The sequence below is a fragment of the Hyla sarda genome, chromosome 7 (assembly GCF_029499605.1).
Source record: "Hyla sarda isolate aHylSar1 chromosome 7, aHylSar1.hap1, whole genome shotgun sequence".
Lineage (NCBI taxonomy): Eukaryota > Metazoa > Chordata > Amphibia > Anura > Hylidae > Hyla > Hyla sarda.
The window spans coordinates 118,763,356-118,775,463 of NC_079195.1; the positions used below are offsets into that span (position 1 = coordinate 118,763,356).

The following is a 12,108-nucleotide window of genomic DNA, read 5'->3' on the forward strand; positions in this document are numbered from 1 at the left end:
CATTTCATACTGTACATGCATCATACACACACATGCTGTACAAATTACATACTGTACATGCATGCATTATATACACACAACACATACTGCACACATTACATACTGTACATGCACTATATACACACACAGCACACACACTGCACACATTACATACTGTACATGCATTATATACACACAGCACACATACTGCACACATTACATACTGTACATGCATTATATACACACAGCACACATACTGCACACATTACATACTGTACATGCATTATATACACACAGCACACACACTAGTTTGGTGAAAAGAACTCCAAAGCTGCAAATGAATTTATTTAGAAGAAAAAAAAATTCAGACATCCTGGGGCCCTCTTGTTTGACTGGGTGCCCAGGGCCCGGAGCACGAGCTCCATGAGCACCATTTGCACACTAGTCAAGGAGTTTGCCTTAGTCTGCGACTGAGGCTTCTAATATAGCCTCTGTTATAGATGTGAACAGGGACGTACTCAAAGTCACTTGAAATAACAGGCAAGCTATATTTTGCAGATTTGTTGCAGAAATTTCAACTAAAAAGTTGTTTAGTTAATTTGGAATGGAATACATAGCCATCCATGAGACGGCGCATTCCTGTGCGGTCCTAGCACCTGCATATTGTTCTATTTAGTTATGATCATAGCATCATCGGCCCTTATTCACCCCTTCTGTGTCAGAGGGGTGAATGGAGGGTTTGGGTGGCAGGTGTATCCTTGTAGAGTAAGTGACTGTGACCAGGCTGGACCCCTTCCATATCCAACATTGAAAACAATAATTCCTTTTACCAAATTGAGAAGATGGAGCAGTCTGCAGAATAAGTGACAAAACTTTGAAGGAAAAGCCTTAAAGGGGTACTCCAGTGAAAACCTTTTTTCTTTTAAATCAACTGGTGGCAGAAAGTTAAACATATTTGTAAATTACTTATATTAAAAAATCTTAATCCTTCCAGTACTTATTAGCTGCTTAATGCTACAGAGGAAATTCCTTTCTTTTTGGAACACTGATGACATCATGAGCACAGTGCTCTCTGCTGACATCTCTGTCCATTTTAGCAACCATGCATAGCAGATGTATGCTAGGGGCAGCATGGTGGCTCAGTGGTTAGCACTGCTGCCTTGCAGTGCTGGGGACTTGGGTTCAAATCCCACTAAGGACAACAATAAATAAAGCGTTATTATTATTATAATAACGTCAGCAGAGAGAACTGTGCTTGTGATGTCATCAGAGAGCATTCCAAAAAGAAAAGAATTTCCTCTGTAGTATTCAGCAGCTAATAAGTACAGGAAGGATTAAGATTTTTTAATAGAAGTAATTTACAAATATGTTTAACTTTCTGCCACCAGTTGATATAAAAGAAAAAAGGTTTTCACCGGAGTACCCCTTTAAGCAAACAAATTACTTGTGAAGTTTAAATAGCAGCAAGAAATGAAAACACTTCTGTTATAAATTTGCCCCTTTGTGTTTTTGTCTTCTCGAGCTCTCACTTGCCAAACTATTTCCCTGTTCATCCAATTATCTGTTGAACTCATCTGTTTGGCTTTGATTCATTAATCAGCAAAGCAGGGGGAGAAGATGGAGCATTAATTACAGACACAGTAATCAACAGGTAGACGTCTCTTAGGCATTTCATACAGCTGTGTACACAGAAAAGTGACATCCTATACAGAGTAACGTCTTCTGCAGATTCCCTGGCAGGTATGATGGAGGATCTGGCTCTGATCATAGAAATAATCCAAGAAATCAAGATAATAAGAGGAGATTAAATTGTAATAGTAATTTCTGAATAACATGGGGTGCACAAAGTTGGCTCTATACAAATTGCTTCTGTAATGTCTTGTCTCACCCACAAGTTTAGTAAAATGTGTGTCTATTTGTTCTTAACACTTTAACCCCCTTAAAGGGGTACTCCGCTGCTCAGCATTTTGAACTAAATATTCCGAACGCTTAGAGCCGGCAGGTGGCTCCTGATGTCATGGCCCCGCCCCCTCATGATGTCACTCCCCGCCCCTCAATGTAAGTCTATGGGAGGGGGTGTGACTGCCGGCTCTAAGCGTTGGGAACATTAAGTTCCAAACGCTGAGCAGCGGAGTACCCCTTTAAGGACACCGAACGTATGGGTACGCCTGGTAGTTAAAGACGCAGGGCATACCTGTATGCTCTGCATTATTCCGATCACCACCGCTCGCCGGGTGGTAATTGGAACAGGAGCCGAATCTGAATGCTGAAATCATTTAGCAGGCATCCTGTGTCATCGCCAAAGGGGATCTGAGACCCCCATGTTGGTGATCGCTGTAATTTGCTGTCAATTCTCCCACAAAGTAGACATATTGTATATGTGAATCAATATATAATTTATTTGGGATGTCCATTTTCCTTATAAGCAGATTGTTTCAAAGTTAAAGAAATGCAACATTTTCACATTTTTCATAAAATTTTAGAATTTTTCAAGTTATGCAAGTATCGACGAAATGTTACCACTAACATAAAGTAGAATATGTCACGAAAAAACTGTCTCGGAATCAGAATGAAAAGTAAAAGCATCCCAGAGTTATTAATGCTTAAAGTGACAGTGGTCAGATTTACAAGAAAGGCCTGCGTCCTTAAGGGGTTAAAGGGGTATTCCAGGCCAAAACTTTTTTTTATATATCAACTGGCTCCGGAAAGTTAAACAAATTTGTCACTTAGTTCTATTAAAAAATCTTAGTCCTTCCAATAGTTATTAGCTCCTGAAGTTGAGTTGCTGTTTTCTGTCTAACTGCTTTCTGATGACTCACGTCCCATGAGCTGTGCAGCTCCTATGGGGATATTTTCCCATCATGCACAGCTCCCGGGACGTGACATCATCATTGAGCAGTTAGACAGAAAACTTCAGAAGCTAATAACTATTGGAAGGATTAAGATTTTTTAATAGAAGTAATTTACAAATCTGTTTAACTTTCTGGAGCCAGTTGATATATAAAAAAAAGTTTTTGCCTGGAATACCCCTTTAATGAGTACATACAAATGGCATTCACCAATTAAGTCCATAGGGCTGACCCTTCCCCATCTATATGTCCTTGCTGATCTTCCTGCTTGTTCAAGTAATCATGCATACATTCTTGATACTCCTCTTCCTTTACTTCCCTTTCTTAATCCTTTTCCTCTTCACTACTTCTTTCTTCTACACTTAGACAATCCAAAGAATAAACAGAAACAGATAAAAATGAAAACCTCTGTGTCAGGTAGGATTAAGATGACTGCCTACTTTAGAAGGTGATTGCTAAACACATTGGACTCTCTTTATTTGTCAAGACTTCATTTTTGCAAAGCCTACATTATGTTTTTTTGCTGTTTCTTATAATATAGCAACTAAAAGATCTACAGTATATGCCAAATAGACCCTGCTAGGTTAATTACTATTGTGTCACTCTTTTGTCTGGTTTTGGGCCAATCCCATTCATGTTGGTGACTTAAAATGTAAATTTAAGGAATAAGACCTTCAGAAGAACACAAAAATGTTGACATGCTGAATACTGGGAAATGTTCAAAGCTAAATCACAGACATACCACAAACACAATGATCTTTCTAAAGCATTGATTTTTTTAAGTATCTAAATGTTATTTAAAGAAATTGTCCAGAATTTAAAAACATTGAATTTTTCTTGCAAGAACAGCACCACTCCTTTCCACAGGTTGTGTCAGGTATGCAGCTCAGCCCTATTGAAGTGAAAAGGACTCAGCTGCAGTACTACACACAACTAGTGGACAAGAGTGGTGGTGTTTTTGCCACAAGGAAGCAGCGTTTTTCTAATCTTGCACGTCCCCTTTAATGTGCAGAAGGTACAATTGATCAAAATATGTGTAGTGAGAACTAAGGCATCATTAACAAAGTGCTTGCAATTTCTTATTCCTGTGTGCACTATGAAAACTCCAGGTGCATATGTCAAATGTATCCATAGGCTCCCATTCAAGCAAAGAGCACCAAAAAAAGTCAGTTTGATCTCTTTGAAAGTGATATACCGTATATACTCGAGTATAAGCCGACCCGAGTATAAGCCGAGACCCCTAATTTCAACCCAAAATCCCAGGAAAAGTTATTGACTCGAGTATAAGCCTAGGGTGGGAAATACCTCATCCCCCCCTGTCATCATCCAGACCCGTCATTAACATCCTCATCATCCCCTTGTCATCATCCCACACATCCCCCCTTCATCATCCCCTTGTCATCATCCCACACATCCCCTTATCATCCCACACATCCCCCCTTCATCATCCCCTTGTCATCATCCCACACATCCCCTTATCATCCCACACATCCCCCCTTCATCATCCCCTTGTCATCATCCCACACATCCCCCCTTCATCATCCCCTTGTCATCATCCCACACATCCCCTTATCCCACACATCCCCCCTTCATCATCCCCTTGTCATCATCCCACACATCCCCTTATCCCACACATCCCCCCTTCATCATCCCCTTGTCATCATCCCACACATCCCCCCTTCATCATCCCCTTGTCATCATCCCACACATCCCCTTATCATCCCACACATCCCCCCTTCATCATCCCCTTGTAATCATCCCACACCCCCCCCCCTTCATCATCCCCACCCCCCTTCATCATCCCCACACCCCCCCCCTTCATCATCCTCTTCTCATCATTCGCCCTCAGTGGTCTTCAACCTGCGGACCTCCAGAGGTTTCAAAACTACAACTCCCAGCAAGCCCGGGCAGCCATCGGCTGTCCGGGCTTGCTGGGAGTTGTAGTTTTGAAACCTCCGGAGGTCCGCAGGTTGAAGACCACTGCGGCCTTCAACATGCGGACCTCCAGAGGTTTCAAAACTACAACTCCCAGCAAGCCCGGGCAGCCATCGGCTGTCCGGGCTTGCTGGGAGTTGTAGTTTTGAAACCTCCGGAGGTCCGCAGGTTGAAGACCACTGCGGCCTTCAACATGCGGACCTCCAGAGGTTTCAAAACTACAACTCCCAGCAAGCCCGGGCAGCCATCGGCTGTCCGGGCTTGCTGGGAGTTGTAGTTTTGAAACCTCCGGAGGTCCGCAGGTTGAAGACCACTGCGGCCTTCAACATGCGGACCTCCAGAGGTTTCAAAACTACAACTCCCAGCAAGCCCGGGCAGCCATCGGCTGTCCGGGCTTGCTGGGAGTTGTAGTTTTGAAACCTCCGGAGGTCCGCAGGTTGAAGACCACTGTGGCCTTCAACATCATCCAGCCCCCTCTCACCCCCTTTAGTTCTGAGTACTCACCTCCGCTCGGCGCTGGTCCGGTCCTGCAGGGCTGTCCGGTAAGGAGGTGGTCCGGTGAGGAGGTGGTCCGGGCTGCTATCTTCACCGGGGGCGCCTCTTCTCCGCGCTTCCGGCCCGGAATAGAGCCGTTGCCTTGACAACGACGTATCTGCGTCGTTGTCAAGGCAACGTGACTATTCTGAGGCCGGGCCCGAAGCGCTTAGAAGAGGCCTCCCCGGTGAAGATAGCAGCCCGGACCACCTCCTCACCGGACCACCTCCTCACCGGACAGTCCTGCAGGACCGGACCAGCGCCGAGCGGAGGTGAGTACTCAGAACTAAAGGGGGTGAGAGGGGGCTGGATGATGTTGAAGGCCGCAGTGGTCTTCAACCTGCGGACCTCCGGAGGTTTCAAAACTACAACTCCCAGCAAGCCCGGACAGCCGATGGCTGCCCTGGCTTGCTGGGAGTTGTAGTTTTGAAACCTCTGGAAGTCCGCAGGTTGAAGACCACTGCGGGTGGGGGAATTCACTCGAGTATAAGCCGAGGGGGGTGTTTTCAGCACGAAAAATCGTGCTGAAAAACTCGGCTTATACTCGAGTATATACGGTACATTCTTATGGAATGTTTTCAGCTGCATGGAATAGCACATTCTACGGTATTAATCCATGCAGATGCATTCCAATGATAACAATATATAGTGTGAAGGGGTGCATGTTGTAATTTTGCCAGGTTCTTATAATAATTATTTTAATGAAAAAGTAAAACTTGCTTTTGAAGTTTTTTTTTTTTTAGTATTCTTTTGAAAGAGATCTACACTCACCCAAAAACGTCACTATCAGTTTCTGAATTCCTTCTTTGACTTTATGTACAGTATGTATAGTACCTATCTGTTTTGCCAATAACTAGCCACAGAAGTGACCCACCTCAGCCAGTGGTGCGCTCAGCAAACATGAAAACAAGATGTCAAATGAGGAAGGACGCATGGTAGAGAACCAGGGACAAAGTTCCTCTTGGAATGGCATGTGAGTAAGGTTTATTGTTACAGCACCTGGACTAAAGTCACCAGAAACCCCCTTTAAAACTTTTGAGTTTGACAATTCCTAACATTGAATCTTAGTGTACTTTCAGTTAGGATTGCTACTATATTTCAAGGATGTGAAATATCAGAATTATTTATTTCAGTTTTTATTTCTTCACATTCTAAGTGGCTCAGAAGTTTACATGCAAATACTTAGTATTTAGTAGCGTTGCTTAAAACAATTACTTATCTAATTTTGTAACTTTGGTCATACATATTGGGGCCTTCCACGAGCAATAACTTACCGAAATTCCTCCTGACATGGTGTAACGGAGTCAGGTTTGCAGGCCTCTTTGCTTGCACATGTTTTTTTCAAGTTCTGCCCATAATTTTTTTATCTGATTGAAGTCAGGACTTTGTGTTAGCCACACCATTACCTTCATTTTGTTGTCCATAATAATTTTTTTTTACAAGTTTGTAAATGTTTTGGGGCTCATTGTCCATTTGGAAGACCCATTTTTCTATGTGATTAGGGTCAAGACTTTTTAATGGCCACTCCACTATCTTTACATAAAAAAAAAAAAAAAAAACTTTACTTACCTCCCACATTCCCCTGGTGCCTCCAATGCAATTCTCTTCCTGGTGCCAGGTGTTGATGTATCAGCAAATTGCTGGCCACACCGGTGTCCTTCCTCAGCCAGTGGTTGTCTGGCTACATGATAGATTGAGCTCAAGCCCCAGTCTTCTTCTTGATTCTGGGGCTCAATGCATCACTGAGGCTGAGGCAGGTTTCGGCCACTTCCAGCAATTCGCTAAACTGCACTGTGACATATCAACCCCATGTACTAAGGAGATGATTGCGTTGGAGGCCTGGGAGCAGCAATTCCTGGAGGCATCCGGGGGAGCTTGGGAGAAAAGAAAAGGTTGTTTTTATATGCAGGCAGCCTGGGCATATTTAAAAAAATGTATAGGGGATAAGATGTCTGATCACGGGGGTCCAGCTCCTGGGACCCCCCATGATCTCCGTGCAGACACTAGTAACGTCTAGCAATGAAGTACCCATTTAAGCCTTTGTGGTCATCATCCATTTGGAAGACCCATTTCCACCTAAGCTTTAACTTATTAGCTGAGGTCTGAAAATGTTGCTTTAATATCTCCACATTTGAATGGATGACATGTAAAGCCTGATTTCCAATCCTAAAGAAGTTAGACAAATAACTCTTGAAAAGATGTTGTCTTGATGTTGACGTTCTTTATTTTCAATGTGGTAATGAATAAGCATAACCTTCAGAGTTTAGTAAGTAGATGCATTTTGGTGGTTATCATAATTGTGCTGTTGTTATTGACAACACTTGACAAACTTGTCGACAGATATATTTCCAGCAACATAGTTTAGGGGAATTTCCAATATCAGATTATGTACAGCAGCTAGTGGAAAGACATCTGTTCCCAGAAGGCAGATTGCTGGAGAAAGCTAAGGCCCAGACAGATGGCAACCAATCACATCTCCGCTTTCATTTCTCAAAATGATCATGTCTCAGACAGATAGATAAATCTGAGCGTCCAAAAGTGAACACATGACTTACTGCTTGTAATATTTTTTTTTTTACCATTATACACAGAAGTCATTATTTTAGGAATTCCGCAGTGTACTCCACACTCCTCTGACCCCCATCCACAATCCAATATTAGAAGACCACAATGCTATTTTAATCCATAGGACACATGATTAAAACATCACAGAATCTGAAAGAAGCACCTCAGTTTAAAAAGAGACGGGTGGCGAAAGACCAAAAGTTTACTACGATGTTTATAATTTTTTTTAGTTAAAGATTATACTAATATTAAAGGGGTACTCCGGTGGAATTTTTTTTTATTTTAATCAACTGGTGGCAAAAAATTAAACAGATTTGTAAATTACTTCTATTAAAAAAAATCTTTATCCTTCCGGTACTTTTAGCGGCTGTATATTGCAGGAAAGTTCTTTTGTTTTTGGAATTCTTTTTTTTTTCAGGCCACAGTGTTCTCTGCTGACACCTCAGTCTGTCTCAGGAACTGTCCAGAGCAGTATAAGTTTGCTATGGGGATTTGCTCCTGTTCTGGACAGTTCCTGATACTGACAGAGGTGTCAGCAGAGAGCGCTGTGGTCAGAAAAAAAAAAGAAATCCAAAAAGAAAAGAACTTTCTCTGTAGTATATAGCAGCTAATAAGTACTGGAAGGATAAAGATTTTTTAATAGAAGTAATGTACAATGTAATGTAATGTACAATGTAATGTAATGTACATCTGTTCACCTTTCTGGCACCAGTTGATTAAAACAAAATGTTTTCCACCGGAATACCCCTTTAAGTAAAAAATAAGCGTCCCCTTTAAAAATTGAGTCACAGCAACAATAAAGATGTTGTTATATTTAGGTTGTGTTATAGTATAACGTTGTGTAACATCTAATCCTAAGTAATATCATTTAGGATTAGAGACTAGTGTATATTAAGAAAAAAAATAATCTCAAAACCACTTCTGAAATTTGCTGTGCAGATTTTGGTTCTGATTTTGATGTGGTTTTTATTAGAATTTTTTGGAAACGTCAACATACAAGTGTCATTCACCTACTGCTTCTAAGACATATTTTTGGATATTGGACTTTAAGCCTCTAGTCTCCCATATTTCAACCTGATTGCACATGTGGCTATGCAGTGCAAATCCCGTTTCCTCTGGTTTGAGACTGTCATCTAACTTTTTATTTCTTCAAGTTCCTATTGATTTCAATGTTAGCTTCCAAGTGAAGCCCATGTGAAGAGTGATGTCATTTCAGTTTTTTTGTCATGTTTATTTCTCAATGCATTTTTTTTTTAAACTACATTGTTTTTTGTTTTTTTTTAAACATTTCCTACTGAACTCAGAGGGAGATGGTAAAGGCACAATTTTAAATTCAGTTTTAGGTGTTTTTTTTTTTTTGTTTTTTTTTTTGCTTCTATGAACATACCCTTAGGGTGAGGACATACATCTTTTGGACAGTTTGATCAAAGTTTTTTTTTTTTTCTACCAGTACCATAAGTGCACACATTTGATCATATTGTTATTATTAACATGCCGGTATGGTCACTTAGCATTTCATGAAATTGATGCTAGTGTATCTTTGTGCATGTACAACATTGTGACATTAAGTGGTAAATTCTTTTTTTTTTACTGTAAATTTTTATTAAGATTTTTCATAGATACAAAATCAATCCGAAAATAAACAAGCAATGACAGTACATAGTTAGCACGGTTGAAAAAAGACATACGTCCATCAAGTTCAACCAGGGAATTGAAGGGTAGGGGTGTGGCGCGATATTGGGGAAGGGATGGAATTTTATATTTCTTCATAAGCATTAATGTTATTATGTTATTAGAGCAGCCCCAGGGTTCGCAAAAAGAGATTAATGTGGGAATGGAGTTATGTAAAGAGGCCATGAGAAATTCCAAAGATCGGCTCTCACGAATACGGTTTAAGAGGTCAGTTTCTGAGGGAGGGAGAGTCCTCTTCCAGCATTTGGCTATAAGGGTCTTAGCAGCCTGAGCTATGTGCATGAAAAGTTTAAAAGGCTTCTTATATAAAGTGGGGTAAGAAAGGTTAAGAAGAAATTGAAGGCGGTCAAGAGGGACAGAAACACCCAGGGCTTCAGAAATGAAGCACTACACCATTCTACAATAATCTTTTATGAGTGGACAGGACCAGAAGAAATAAAACACCGTTCCCAACCCCTCAGCGCCACCACTGAGGGGGGATATTAGGGTTAAGTCTGTGGAGTAGTTCCTGGTGTGTGGTACCCTCCCATAATCATTTTATACTGAGTTTCCTAATAGGCAGTGAAAATAGAGGCTTTGGATGCCCGCTCCCAAATAATACGCCAGTAAGATAGGAAGATGGCTGTACCCAATGCTTCTTTCCAGCAACCCATATAGCAATGCAATGGAGGGGCGCCATCAGGGGAATGGAGGAGTAGGGAGTAGATATCGGAGAGAAGACCCCTCCCTTGAGGCCCACCACGGCACAATCGTTCAAAGCCCGTAGGCTGAGAGACTACTATAGAACCAAGCATAGAAAATGTCTCATTTTTAGGTAGTGGAAACGCTCAGACGAGGGGAAATCCCAACGAGAGACCAGTTGCTCAAAAGGCAAGAGAGAACGAGAGATAGGGTCAACTACATCAGCCCAGCAGAATAATCTCAGAGAACCCGATTCATGTACCATATCAGAAGAAAGACCAGCAAGGAAGTCAGGATGTTAAAGAAAGGACCGCAGAGGCGAAGGAGAGGAAAACAATTAGAATTTCCTAGAACAATACCCCCACACATACTTAGAGAAAGACATAGGACCCAGAAGAGGGGAAAGAGAGATAACAGATGCAGGAGCACTCCATAGGAGGGTATTAGGGTGGAAAGGGGCCATCCACAGCTCTTCCAGCTCCATCCAGTGGCTATATGCATGATACGTGAACCAAGCCGTGAGATGGCGCTGGTGAGCAGCCCAATAGTATTTTGTCACACCAGGAACTGCCAAGCCCCCCATGGATCTACTAGCCATCATAACAGACATTGGGAGACGATGACGCTTCCCGTTCCATATGAAACAGAAAATGGCCGAATGAAAAGACTGAAGGGTGGAAAGAAGCTCCCGAACTGGTAAAGTTTCGAAAAAATAGAGTAATTTCGTGAGGCTCGTCATTTTAACCGCCGCAATACGGCCAATAAAGGAGATATGTTGTGACCTCCACTTCTCTAAGAGAGTCCTAAGTTCTCGGAAAAGGGGAAAGAAGTTAGTAGAGTAAAGGGAGGTGTAGGGAGAGGTAATATGAATTCCCAGATATTTTATAGCAGAGGAGGACAATTTGAAAGAGTAGTTAGAGTGTAAGAGGGAAGACAGGGACATAGGAAGGTTCAGGGGAAGAGCCTCTGTTTTGAAAAGATTCACTTTATAGCCAGAGACCACGCCATAAGTGTGGAGAGCTTTGTAAAGATTAGGTAAGCATAAGCAAAAGGCGAGAAAGTGTGAGAAGGACATTGTCAGCAAACAAACAGATCTTAAATTCCCTATCATGAAGGGAAATGCCGGTGGTGTTTGAATCCCTCCTGATCATGGCTGCCAAAGGTTCTGTGCACAAAACAAAAACCAGGGGGGAAAGCGGACAACCCTGACGAGAACCATTAGACAGAGGAAAAGTTGGAGAGGAAGAGTGAGGAAGTTTAAGCAAAGCAGTAGAAGAGTAAAGACCCCGCAATGCAGTTAGGAAATTACCCGTGATACCAAATTTCTGGAGGGTAGCAAAAAGAAATGGCCACCCCAGCCTATCGAAAGCCTTTTCGGCATCCAGACTAAGGATTAATGCCTGTTCACTCCTCCAATTGATTAAGTCGACAAGATCCACTACCCTCCTAGTATTATCGACCCCCTGGCGGCAAAGGATGAACCCTACTTGATCCTTATGGTTGAGTCAAGGAAGAAAGGAGCTGAGCCGAACCACCAAAATCTTAGAAAAGAGTTTCAGGTCTGAGTTGAGAAGGGCAATGGGCCTATAGCTAGAGCAATCATGAGGTTCATTACCAGGCTTAGGTATCAGGGTAATTAAGGAGTGCAGAAAGGATTGTGGGATCTCCTCGCCCCCCATAAAGGAATTGAAAAGTGGAACAATTTTAGGTAACAGTATGGAGCAGAAGGTTTTATAGTATAAGTATGTAAATCCATCTGGACCCAGGGAGCGAACAGCAGGGAGGGATTTACGGACCTCCAGGTGTTCCTTTCCAGTATTAGGACCATTTATAATCTAACGATCTGCTCTCGACAATGTAGGCAAGCCACATC

At 42.1% G+C, this 12,108-nt stretch overlaps 1 protein-coding gene across 3 annotated transcripts in view; it reads left to right on the top strand.

The window, feature by feature from the left end:
* Positions 1–12,108, top strand: part of PSD (pleckstrin and Sec7 domain containing) — a 612,742-nt gene that overhangs the window by 150,710 nt on the left and 449,924 nt on the right. For all 3 annotated transcript variants that reach the window (XM_056530561.1, XM_056530562.1, XM_056530564.1), the window contains exon 4: positions 3,195–3,245. The gene's annotated coding sequence lies outside the window, so the exon portion shown is untranslated. The remainder of the gene's footprint in view (positions 1–3,194; positions 3,246–12,108) is intronic.